The sequence below is a fragment of the Cupressus sempervirens genome, chromosome 10, assembly GCF_028749045.1.
Source record: "Cupressus sempervirens isolate cs-2001-9-10 chromosome 10, ASM2874904v1, whole genome shotgun sequence".
Lineage (NCBI taxonomy): Eukaryota > Viridiplantae > Streptophyta > Pinopsida > Cupressales > Cupressaceae > Cupressus > Cupressus sempervirens.
This window is the reverse complement of record NC_143127.1, coordinates 893,187,682-893,201,704: the sequence shown is the minus strand read 5'-3', so window position 1 is coordinate 893,201,704 and position 14,023 is coordinate 893,187,682.

Sequence of the window (14,023 nt, the reverse complement as noted above, 5' to 3'; positions counted from 1 at the left end):
TTGAGCAAGTTTCAGAGATTCCATATATTTTGAGGTTTCCTCCTATAGATGGGAGAGGCTTCATTGGTACACCTTTGGTTTTCTTTCCTCCTAAGGGTAGGAATGTTGTTCTACACTCATGGAGCAATTTCTACATCAAGCTTGGAGCATCTTCCATTGGTGTTCATTCTACATTGAGGGGAGGTTACTTGGTCTATCTTCCTCTTCTTCTCTCTTATGGGAGGGATATTTTCCTCACATGAGGTCTTCTTCTCTCTCATTTTATTTTATTGTATTTATCTCTCTTTTTGGAGAGGGTTTTTCCCATGTGGTTTTCCCTCTTTCTCCACTTTATGGGAGATTGCATTGCATATGTTTTGCACTTGCATATTGTACATGGGTACCTAACATGGCCTAGTAGCTGGGACCCATCTTGCATTATTATATAGCTTTTGTGAGCTTAAGTAAATTCTCCTAAGTTCCACTTAAGGGGGGGTGTTGGTGTAAATAATTATTTACTATTTACACTTCACTTAAGTTTACTTAGGTTAATGCATTTTCATATTAGTTGTCATGTAGACACCTAGGATTTTGCATATTTATATGAGTTGTCATATTGACAACACAATATTTTGTACTCCAATTGAGCACATGTTTTCTACTACATCTCTTTATGAGATACACCTTTACATTCTTATCTTCTCATTATTACATGTACATTCATGCACAATAGAGGATAATCCACTCTTGGTGGACATGTGCTTAGTTGTTTCTTATCTCTTTGCATGATTCCTAGACATATCAATTTCCCTTATATACAAGGCTCTTCTATGATGTAATCATCCAATTATCTAATTAATCCATTCTCATTTGATCATATCTTGTCTGTCTTGTGCTATCTCTTGAGCTTCCAGAGCTTGACATTTCATTCTTGCCTTAGGAAAATTCTTACATGGTATCAGAGCTATAACAAATTCTTACAATTTGAACTCTCCTTTAAAAAAATAACTACACCTTTTAAGATTTTATAACATTATTATATGCCTGAAACCAAATATCAAGTGGTCTTCTCTTGCCTTCTCAGGGAGAGACCCATTCTACTCATTATCATCCCTTCCATCTTTATCAAATTCTAGGCATCCTTGAGAACTAACTCTCAAGATTTCTCACTCACTTGTAAGCAAGGAGATTTTCACTTCAAACCCATAGAAAAAGAATTTTTTTTTGGTAATAGATAAAAATTCTAAAATTTAGGGATCATCATTCCTTGAAATCTATGTGTACTCATGAAGCCTTTATCACTATCACACCTCCATGAATCTTTGGCCTTCATAATATAAAATTAAGCCATACTTCTGCCATAATTGATAAACACCATATATAAAATCTATAGTCTTTACAAAGTGAACCCCTACAACTATTGAACAAATAAGCTACAAATTTAGGCCACACCTAGTGAACACTTACACTTTCCTATACCCTACAAGAGATGACCATAAAAGTTTATATACATATTGACCAAACAAACAAAAATAGAAAGATAGACACAAACCCATTTTATTTCTTCTTTGGCTCCTCTATTGGGCCATTGAATCAAAAACCATCTAGGCTAAATTTTTTTAGTGTAAATAATTAATCACTATTTACACTTTAGTTAAGTTTACTTAGGTTAATGTATTATTATTAGTTGTCATGTAGACACCTAGGAGTATCTATACTCATATGAGTTGTCTTGTTGACAACACAGGAGTTAGCAACTCATTTGAGCACATGTTGTCTACAACATAGAAGTTAGCAGCTAATTTAAGCACATGGTCTCTACAAAATCTCTATACGAGATACACCTTGTCATACTTATCCTCTCATTGTTGCATGTACATTCATGCACAATGGAGGATAATCCACTTCTGGTGGATGTGTGCTTAGTTGTTGAGCTTATTGCTTCACTAACTCTTAGTCATTCTAGAGGCCTTTATATACAAGAACTTCTAGTGTACAACATCAATAAACATCAATTATATATCATTGAATGATTTGATATCCAAAGATAATTAGATATTCATTTTGATATTGTTATGATCATACATTATTTGGTCCATATTGTGCTAAGTCTTGTGCTTCTTGATCTTGGCATCACTTTTCCCTTAGGAAAATTCTTCATGGTATCATAGCTATACCAAATTCTTATATGGTATCAGAGCTATACCAAATTCTTACATGGTATCAGAGCTAAGGGAGCATCATTTCATAGCTATTGGAGACCGTTTTTGCTTCACCTCTCAGAGGATCATGATTCAAATGTAGAGTATCTGCAACTATTGGTAGCATCTAGAGCCAAAAGGGAACTCACCATTGCATCTAGAGCATCGATTTAGTGAATTTTGACTATAAATTTTCCTACCCTAGGCTATAGTCAAAATTGAGGCCATTTTTTTTTGTAAACCAACACCCGAAGGCCTGATTTGTGAAATTGGTATGATCATTTTAGCTCTATGCATTTGATTTTTGGATTTGTATTTTCTCTACAATTTTTTCAGTCTTCAATTTCTCTACAATTTTTTTGGATTTTTTAGATTTGTATTTTCAAATTTTTTTGGCCTATTAGGCCTTTGGAGAGCATTTATTGCAGGAAGACATGTGGTCAAATCCCATTAGCCTGCGGCTAGCATTAATTCTCTGCGGATTTGGTTGGCATTAATTTTCAACAACCGATGGTTACAAACTTTCCCCAGTGACATATCACAACTACATAATCTATGAAACTCGGTAATCATATTACTGACAGCTTCACGTTGCTTAATACCACTAGGCTCTTACTTTTTAATACAAAGGCCCCTTTCAACATGGTGTATGTGGGATTAAAATCTCACATGACCACACCACCAACATTCAAAGAACTACCAATGATAAACTCTCGAAGCCACTATTTCACTCTCTATCGACGATGAATTTTCTATCCACTGCCACGTCTATCATTCTGGTGTCCCTCCTGTCGACAACTAATTTTGGCAACCTTTGTCACTGGCCACCTACAACCAATCATTAGCAGTGACTCAATAGGCCACATCACCTACCATACCTAGACATGTTAGCTCCATGGTGGCATACATGTTAGCAACTATATGCCAAATCACCAGCCACGTCATCGTACAAACTACCACGTCAGCCTAATAGGCACTTTTTTCGTCGACATCACCATTTGATTGTCTTAAAATTGATAGTTGTTTGATTGTCACTAGTAGGCCAAATTGCACTGCTACAATGGCCATTTGGATGTAAAACTTAACCTAGTATTTTTAGGGTAGACCCCTTGCCATATGTAGTTTTGATTTGACAATCTAACTTCAGGAAGCCATATCTCAATCATCCGGACTCCAAATTAGGTGCAATATTTTTTATTTTGGCTAGAACTTTTTGAATTTTTCAATGGTGCTATTATTTTCTAATTTTGGTGCACAAATTTGTCAAAAAATTTAGTTTTTAGTGACTGTACCTGTCCAATCCTTCATTTTACAACTTCAAATGCTCTGTATGGACTCATCTGGACACATTTTCAGGTTCTATTTTTTTTTAAAGTGCTTAATTTTTCATCTACTTTTCTAGATCTACAATTAGATTATAGGCTTGTGTTGACATGAATACCACTTTCAAAAATAGGTTCTTTTTTGCATTGTATTGCTTTGATCAAACTTCATAATTGTTGTACGTCTAACCTATATTGCTATGTTCCAAATTTGAACCCCAAAAGGAGGTTGTAAACAACAAAATTAGAAGACCACTTAAGCCTAAATTAGCAATTGGCTATTGTAATCACACTAAGTATAAAGTGCCAAACCATACATTGGGGGGAGGGGGGGTTCATTGAGTTTTTGTATTTTGAGGGGTGCATATATTTCTTTGATCTCATGGAGTCATGTCACAAGTGTCAATTTGGTTTAAAATTGAAGTTGACAAAAAGGAACTATCAGAAATAAGTATTTACTTATTACACTTACTTAAATTTACTTAGGTTAATGCATTATTTTATTATTTATTTAGGTGAGACACTTAAGAGTTTGTGTACTCTCATTGAGTTACGCAACTCTAATTATGCACATGGTGTCTACAACATAGGAGTTCACATCATTCACTGAGTTTTTATGTTGACAACATAGTTATCCACACTCCTTATTTAGCACATGTTGTCTGCACCACTGATTTGCATGCAACACCATTGTAGTCTTATCCTCACATCATCACACTTAATTTTGTGCTTAATGGAGGATAACCTATATCTGGTGGACATGTGCTTGCTTGTATGACTTATCATGTTGCTAACGTCTATGCATTCTAGAAGCTCTCCTCAAGCCTTTATATACATGCACTCCTAGTGTACTCTCAAGCTGGCATATTGAATGAATATCATCATTTTGATCATACTCTCTCTATTTTGGTCTATTTTGTGCTTGTGTTGAGTTCTTTAGTTCTTGGGTAAATTGAGGCCTAAGCCAAATTCTTACATGGTATCAGAGTTGAGGGAGATTCTCTACACATAGTTGTATGAGACCGTTCATGCTTCAACACCTCCACACAAATCTAGAGGATTCATTAAAATTGGGAGCATCTAGAGCTAGATTTGACCTCACCGTTGCATCTAGAGCGTTGATTTGGTGAAGATTGACTATAAATTTGCCTATATTGGGTGAAAGTTGATCGTGAGGCAAATTTTTTTTGCAAATCAGAACTCGAAGGCCCCAATTTGCTATTCGGGTATGGTCAATTGTGGATCTAATCAATTAATTTTTATTTTTCAGATCTGAATATTATTTTTTATTCTCTACAATTCTCAGTAGCACAGGAAAAGAATTTTTTTTTGGCCAAACCGGGCAGTGACACCTTGGCTCGGCTCTATATTTTTGGTGGAATTATTTTATTATTTGCAGGGTTTTAATCAATTAATCCATAGGCCTCTGCATTTAAATTCTGGCCGTATTGCAAATACGCCACAAATTTTCATAGGCTGATCACAATTTCTAGCCGTTACCCTTGCTATTTTTTGGTGAGAAGTTACCCCAGTGACTGGAGCTCATCAAATTTTTGGAAAATGTACCGGTAGAACCAAATATTCTGAACAATGCCTACCCAAAAGCCTGCAGCCATCTCTATTTGGAAAATGTGTGCGGTATTTTTTTAAAACAACACACACCTCTCATAGCCCATGAATGTGGGATTATTCCACATAAGTCCAGCACATTGAAAAAAAATTTGGCCACCTGTGCAACTTTTTGGCATCGTCTTCTCACTGCCCTAGCACCAAAATCTTTTTCTCTCTGGCAACAAGTTTAATAATCTAACACTGTAGTCTTGTTTTCAAGTAGTCAAATCTATGACAAGTGACATGTCATATGTTGAATTTGCGATGCCATGAGGCTTCCACTGTTTCAGCCTTCAACATGTGGCAATATTGCCATCATCTGTGTGGACTTCATCAACACTATCAGCCTCCACCATATCTGCCATAGTGGAAATAGTCAGTGCCTACATTTGCAACCACTTAGCAAAACAGTCACCAAAGATCACCCAATAATCGTGCGACATGTGGCAAATAACAGGTGACTATACTACCAGCATATCATCACAGTTAGCACTCGATCCGCATGACTTGACATCCACATCAGTTGTACATGTGGAATTTCCTGTATTGTCCGTACACCTTGACATCATCATAGGCCAAGGGGACACTGATGTCATCTGATTATGAGCCTAAATTTGGGACTCATCTGAATGTCATTCCAGGGCTAATTACAACTATCGTGATGGCCGTATGATCGTCAAATTTAACCTTGTCCTTTGCTTGTGCAACCCCTCTTCAGATTGATTTTAGTTTTTGTAGTCCAACTTCGAGAGGCCATAACTTGGACATCGGACTCCAAATTAGGTGCAATTTTTTAAAAAATTGGGTAGAATTTTCTAAACTTTTCAGTGGTCTAGCTATTTTCTAGTTTTGGTGCATGGATTGTTTAGAATTTGCATTTTTCGGTGACTATACCTAGATAATCTTGCATTTTGCAACTTCAAATGCTCCGTACGAGCACATCTAGATTCGAAAACAAGTTTCATTTTTTTGAAAGTGCATTATTTTTCATCTCCTTTCCAGATCTACTATTAGATTGTAGCGTTGTGTGGAAAAAAGTGTCACTTTTAGCAATAGGGCCTTTCTTTGCTTTGTAATGCTTCAGAATTGTAGTACATTGTAAAGTTCTATATTTGTAATCTATTATAGAAGTTATAACAAGCAAAATCAAAAGTTGATGAAGGCCAAAATTTGCAAGTGGGCCATTATAATCACACTACTGATAAAGTGCCCAAAGCATCTATTTTGGGGGGGTTTCTTGATTTAGTAAAAAGGGGGGGTGTTCCTGGTGTTGTGTTCTCTCTTTTCTGCACTTTTCTTTCATTTTCTGCATTATGGGCAACTTTAAGTTTCCTAAATTAACTCCTCATAACTATGCTATGTGGTCAATCAAAATGTGGTATCACTTAATGCATAATGGAATTTCACAATATGTAGATGGTACTCTTTCTAAACCAGTAGGTGATAATGCATCAACAAGTGATATTTCAGCTTGGGTAGCAATAGATAGGAAAGCCCTAGGTGATATATGTTTGGGGGTAGATGATAAGATCATGTATCAAATCTAGAAGTGTACTACATCCAAGGAACCTTGGGATACCCTCGAAAGCCTTTATGGTAAAGTGTCTGAAGAGGATGTTTTTAAAATTGATAATGAGCTTGTTTCCTTAGATCCTAAGTCATATGACTCCATACAAGAATTCATCATCAAGGTGCATGAATTAAGGACAAAGCTTACTGATTGTGGGAGTTCAATCAAAGATGACAGATTGATCTATCTTATACATAACAAACTACCATTAGAATATTCCACATTTGTATCTTTTTTTAACACCTCAATGACTACCTTAGGGTTTGCCTACAAGAAAGTCACTTTTGATGAATATGCTAAACTGTTGGATAATGAAGAAAATAAGTTGAAATCAATGGGCATTCTCAAAACACCTCAGTCCAAAGCATTGGTGGCCAACAATGAGGGTTCTCAAAATTCAGCTAGACAGTCTTCAAATAAAGGAAAGGGTAAGAAGAAATGGAAGAACAAATCAGAGGATGCAGAAAAGATAACACCACAATCTAATCAACAAGGCGAGTCCTCAAATTCCAACAAGAAAGGGAACAACAATAAGGAGATGAAGAAGTGCACTTATTGCAAGAAATTGGGTCATGAAGAGCATGAGTGTTATCTCAAGAAGATTGATGAATTGACCAACATCATGAAGAAACATAATTTTCCATTGCCCAATGCTTACAAGGAGAAAGGGTCTTCTTCAGATTCAAAGGGCAAAGGGCAAGCATTCATGGCAAATGCAAACTCTTCAAAGGAATGAATATTTGACTAAGGTGCCTCATATCACATGGGTTCTTCAAAGGAGGAATTTCTTTCAATAAAGTAGTCCAAGGTACCACACATCTTCATGGGTAATAATAGAAAAATGGAAGTTGAAGGGAAAGGAAATGCGAAAATGGAAAATGGAGAGTTTCAAGAGGTTCTCTATGTTCCAAACCTAAGTTCTAATCTCCTATCAATCTGCCAAATCACTCACCTTAGAGATGGACATAGAGTTGAGTTCCTTCTAGACTCAGTAAAAATGCATAGTCTCATAGACAATTCCTTGGTTGTAGTGGGGAAAGTCAATCATAAAAAAAGGTTATACTCTTTCTCCCATTTTGTGCCCATGTCTCCTTCAAAGGCCTTATTATCACAATCAAATTCAAACATGCAATTATGGCATGAGCGGTATGGTCATCTTAACTACCGCTACCTTCAACAACTTTGCACATACCGAATGGTCAAAGGTCTACCTCAAATCGACTTTTCTAAGGGTTATTGTTCAACAAATTCAATCGATATGCATCCAGAGGGGAAGTTACAAAGAGGGAAGTCTTCAAGAGCAACAGGTGTTCTACAGATAGTTCATATTATATTAGCAGGTCCTTTTGCATTCAACCAAGGTCACTATATACTTACCTTCATTGATGACTTTTCAAGGTTCACTTGGGTCTACTTTCTACATAGTAAGAATGAAGTGTTGGACAAGTTTCTAGACTTCAAGACTCATGTAGAATGAAAATTCAGAAAGGCCATCAAAGTACTCTGAATGGACAATGGAAGCATGTATGTGAATAGAAGACTCATGGACTTTTGTAGACATGAGGGTATTGATCTTTAGACTCCACCATCATTTAGTCCACATATGATAGATGTTGCAGCTTTGAGGATTTAAACTCTTAAGTCTATGGCAAGTTGCATGATAAAAGCCAAGTCTCTCGATCCATCATTAGAAGTCAAAGCAATCTCTAGTGCCACTCACATTCTTAATCATTCTCCTCATCCAACCTTAGATGGAAAAACTCCTTTTGAGGCATGGTGCAACAGAAAACCTATTGTGACACACTTCAGAGTCCTAGATTTTCCTGCATGGGAAAATAGATCTTCCAGGGGATGCAAGACACAGTCATCTCAGCTTTGTACTTTCATTGGTTATGAAGACAGTGTGAAGGCATACGGGCTTCTAGATCTTGAGACTCATCAAGTTTTTGTGGAGAAGGATGTATACTTTGAGGAAAGTTCACCAAGTTTGTCCTCTACTCCTCTTCACACATCATACAGTGTGGATACTGATAGTGATTTCAACGATAGTGCTTCAATATATTCAGACATGTGGGGTTCTATTGACAGTTGCAGTAAGAGGTCACTCCATCAGTTTAGTCCACATGCATACATAGCCACATTGATAGGCCCGAAACAGTAGGGTACATCCAGTCTTCTAGATACAGGTTCAGTGATAGATTTGGAGGACAATATTAATGATCTACCTCTTCTTCTTGATGCATAAGCTCCTTCTTCAGTTGTCACGAGGGATCCATCCAACTCTCTTGTTCATTCTCTACATAATCAATCCTCATAGGTTGAAGTGATTGTGGATACTTATGATTAGTAGTTGTAGCAGGGTACTTTATCAGTTGTAGAGATAGACAGTTCTTTGAGACAGGTTCTTTGCCCAATTTAGCAGGTTTCAAAGACATCACTTATCCATGGGATTCTTTCCACACATAGTGGAAGTGTCTCATTTGTACCCTTGGCATTGTTTCTTCCTAAGGGGAGGAACACCATTTTTTAGTCTTGGATCAGCTTCTTCATCAGAGCAGTCACTGTTCGGCATTCTTCTTTGGGTAGGGGGGAGCCTATCTTGTCTCTCTTCCTCTTCTCATCATTCTCTTATGTATATACTAGATGTATGTCGTAATGGAGGGATCTTGATTACTCCATCCATCCATGCATCCCCATTTATCTCTCTTTTTGGGGGAGAGTTTTTCCCATGAGGTTTTCCCTCTTTCCAAGCTTTATGAGAGATTGCATATGATTATGTACATGGGTACCTAACATGGCCTAGTAGCCGAGACCCATCATGCATTTCATCCTAGATTTTGTAAGCTTAAGGGCATCCCCCTAAGTTGCACTAAGGGGCGGTGTTGGTGTAAATAAGTATTTACTTATTACACTTACTTAAGTTTACTTAGGTTAATGCATTATTTAATTATTTTGCATTAAATAATTATATATGTAGGTGAGACACTTAGGAGTTTGTGTACTCTCATTGAGTTATGAAACTCTAATTATGCACATGGTGTCTACAACATAGGAGTTAACATCATTCACTGAGTTGTTATGTTGACAACACAGTTATCCGCACTCCTTATTTAGGACATGTTGTCTACACCATTGATTTGCGTGCTACACCATTGTAGGCTTATCCTCACATCATCACACTTAATTCTGTGCTTAATGGAGGATAACCCATATCTGGTGGAGATGTGCTTGGTTGTATAACTTATCATGTTGCTAACTTTTATGCATTCTAGAAGCTATCCTGAGGCCTTTATATACATGCACTCCTAGTGTACTCTCAAGCTGGCATATTGAACAAATATCATCATTTTGATCACACTCTCTCTAATTTGGTCTACTGTGTGTTTGTGTTGAGTTCTTTAGTTCTTGGGTGAATTCTGGCCTAAACCAAATTCTTAGAAAAATTGAAGTTGACAAAAAGGAACTATCAGAAATGGAGTGCTTTGATGATTGATCATCTAAGAGAACACAATGAAGTATTTCCTTATCTATGTTCTAAAGAATTGCCCTCTTACACTGATCAGTCAGTTTTTAGCATATTTTTTTCAAGCCATTTTTATAAATATTAGTATGGTTTGTTTTGCTGTCCTTAGAAAGGCAAGAAATCCTTATGACCTTTGGATGGCTCTTTGGAAAGCATATGGAGATCCAACAATCCCTCCATTCCCAAAAGACATTCTACCTCCAGTCACTCCAGTTATGGAACCTACAACTCCTGTTGAGATCGTACCTCTTGATGCTCCTGTTGCTTCTATTGATCCAGTTCCAGCCACATATGCTCCTGATTCAGTGCAACAGAAAACACCATGTCTTCCTATTTTAGCTTCATGGGATGACTTCCTTCCAGACATTGCAGTGTTGTTTGTGGAGTCTTACATTGAAGATGTGGGAGACATTATTGATGACATCCATCTTCTCTTTGTTGAGGAGAATTCTTCTTCATTTTTTGCAAGGGAACACTCTGACCCTTAACCACTTGATCTTTCTTTTGAGTCTGACATGATTGTGGACACTTCTTTTCAGCAGTTGGAGAAGGACTCTTTTACTTCAGAGGAGACATATCAGTCTTTGGAGATTGTATTCCAATTTCCTTAGACATCATATCTTCTGAGAACTCTTCCTCGTAGTTGGGGAGCATTCTCTACTACACCTATGGCACCACTTCTTCCTACAAGGAGGAACTTCATTCAACTTTCATGGTGCAACTTCTTCAGTCATAAAGGAGCTTCTTTCATGGGTGTGCATTCATCATTGAGGGGAGGTTACATTGCTTCTCTTCCTACATCTTCCTATCCACAATGAGAAGTATACTTGCACCTATACTTGGTGTATCTTCTTCTTAAAGGGATAAATTTTGTTTGTTGGCATTAGATTTTCTTTTATCTTCAAGCACTCATCATTAGGAGATCTTTCACTAGGTAGGGGGGATTTCATTTCTCTATATTTCCTTCTTATGGAGGGATTGTCTATTCTATATGCATGATGTATGCCATAATGGGGGGGTCTTGATTACTCCATCCATACATGCATCTTTCTTTATTGTACTTATCTCTCTTTTTGGGGGAGGGTTTTTCCCATGAGGTTTTCCCTTTTTCTCTATTTTTAGAGAGATTTCATTGCATTGTATGTACATCATTGCATTTGTACATGGGTACCTAACATGGCCTAGTCGGCGGGGCTCATCATGCATTTTTATCATAGCTTTTGTGAGCTTAAGTGCATTTCCTAAGTTGCACTTAGGGGAGGGTGTTAGTGTAAATAATTAATCACTATTTACACTTTACTTAAGTTTACTTAGGTTAATGCATTATTATTAGTTGTCATGTAGACACCTAGGAGTATGCGTACTCATATGAGTTGTCTTGTCGACAACACAGGAGTTAGCAACTCATTTGAGCACATGGTGTCTACAACACAGGAGTTAGCAACTAATTTAAGCACATGGTCTCTACAACATCTCTATAAAAGATACACCTTGTCATACTTATCCTCTCATTGTTGCATGTATATTCATGCACAATGGAGGATAATCCACTTTTGGTGGATGTGTGCTTAGTTGTTGAGCTTATCTCTTCACTAACTCCTAGTCATTCTAGAGGCCTTTATATACATGAACTTCTAGTGTACAACACCAATATACATCAATTATCTATCATTGAATGATCTGATATCCAAAGATAATCGGATATTCATTCTCATATTGTTATGATCATACATTATTTGTTCCATATTGTGCTAGGTCTTGTGCTTCTTGATCTTGGCATCATTTTGCCCTAAGACAAATTCTTCATGGTATCATAGCTATACCAAATTCTTACATGGTATCAAGACTATTCCAAATTCTTACAAATTTAACCTTCTCACTACCTTCTTTCTCTAGTTCTACTAGCTCCTTTGCTTTCTCCATCTCATAAGTTCTTGGAAAGTCTTTGAAAGCATCCTTCTTGAACTGTGTCTCAACTCAACACTCATCTTTGTTACCCACTACAATCTAGAGTACAAACATGTGTAATTGAGGTTTTCTATCTCCAACCATCCACTAACATTATAATTCTTGTGTGAATATCAACTCTAAACCCTCCATTATCAAGTTGGTTTGACTCCAAAGTACCTTTTATGATGCACACACTCTTTCATTACCCACATTGTTTAGGCGTTTCCCAACTCTAGTTTGCAAGCCATGAAGAACAAGGTAATATCAATGCACAATCTGCAATGGTGCTCTAAGTGCATGAACTCCTCAGCTTGATTGATGTGGAAATCTACTAGAATAACAACTCATCCAATTTTAATACCCCTATCAATTGTTTATCTAAAATGTGATTGAGAAAACATAATTGTCACTTAAGGATGATGAGAGAGAAGTTTGATTCCATGGCTCCCTCCTCACAACTATCACTCATACCCTACACTTGGTAGAAATTAAAATAAGTGATAAAGGCTCTCCTTTTTGGTAATAATAATGAGCAACAACCCACACCCGCCACATACCACAACCATCACATCACCTTATTTTCGTATCCTTTGGTGGAGTAGTGGCTATCCAACCACAAAAAGCATTTTCTTTGTATTGCTTTTTGACAAGTTTTGGTTAAAAAGCCAAGTGCACCCCCTTCGTATGGTTGACATTTTTTGTGCCTCTATAGTCACTGCCCCTTTGGTGGTGTATAGGTGTACTAAATCCTTAAATTCAATATCTAAAAACATTCTAAAAAATCTCCCCAGTGTGATTTGGCAATAATGATAAAATAATGAACTAATAGAATGTCTATCATGATTTTGATAGAATGTCACTTTGAGGTTCACAAAGGTGGATAGAAGAAAATTTAACTTTCAATTAATTTATTTAAATGACATGTTATTTTCTGATTAAGGAAAATGGGTTTTAAAAGGGCCTTGAAACCCTTACATAACAAAGAAATGACAACAAATAACGCTTAAAGTAATAGTATAAACTAAAAGCAACCAATTGAAACAACACCCCACAAAAAAGGGATAAACTTTTTAAAAACTAGTGGGGCAGGACAAAAAACCAGGGCTGGCCAAAATAGCTAGGATGCTCAGGTGATTTCTCTCAGAATTTTTGTTGCACTAATTTCTATCCCGAATAATCTACCAGCCACCTCCTTCATGTCTGAGAGATCCTGGTCAGGTTCTAGATGCCCTTCTTCTTCATGCTAGATCTAGTATGCTTCCTCAAACTATCATCAGGTGTCCTGTCCTTGGCACTGTGGGGAGTAGGGTCCTCATCTTTGTTGGTTCTATGCTCCTCCACTTTGTTAATGAGCAACTTAATATTCTCATTAGCCTCTTTGAGAATATTATAGCTTTGTTCCACTATAATATGCATTGAACTCTCCATCGTTTAGAACCTATTTAGGTCACATCCTCCATTCTGTTGTCCATGTTCTTTTCTTCCTCTGCTATCCTGTTCTTTAAGCTATAGTTCTCCCTCTCCAAGCTGTTCACTCTGTATTTGAGCTCTTGGATTTCATGAAAAATCTATTTGGTGGTGCAGAAGCTATCCATTGCGCTATTTTTGGCATTGTTGAGGACATCCATATGAGGATTTTCCTTAGCGGTGTTGCTAAAAATCACAAAGGCTGGGTCAATTAGCTCTTCCATTTGGATTTTTCCCTCTTCATTCTCTTTGATCAGAGTTTTGATCAATTTTCTATTGATCCCAATTTTAGCAGAAGTAGTGTCAAAATTTCTCCACACCACATTCCTATCTTTGCCCATAATTGAGCATCTATATGTGCTGGTTTCGAATTCCTCATAGCCCTAATCCTGCTCCTCCC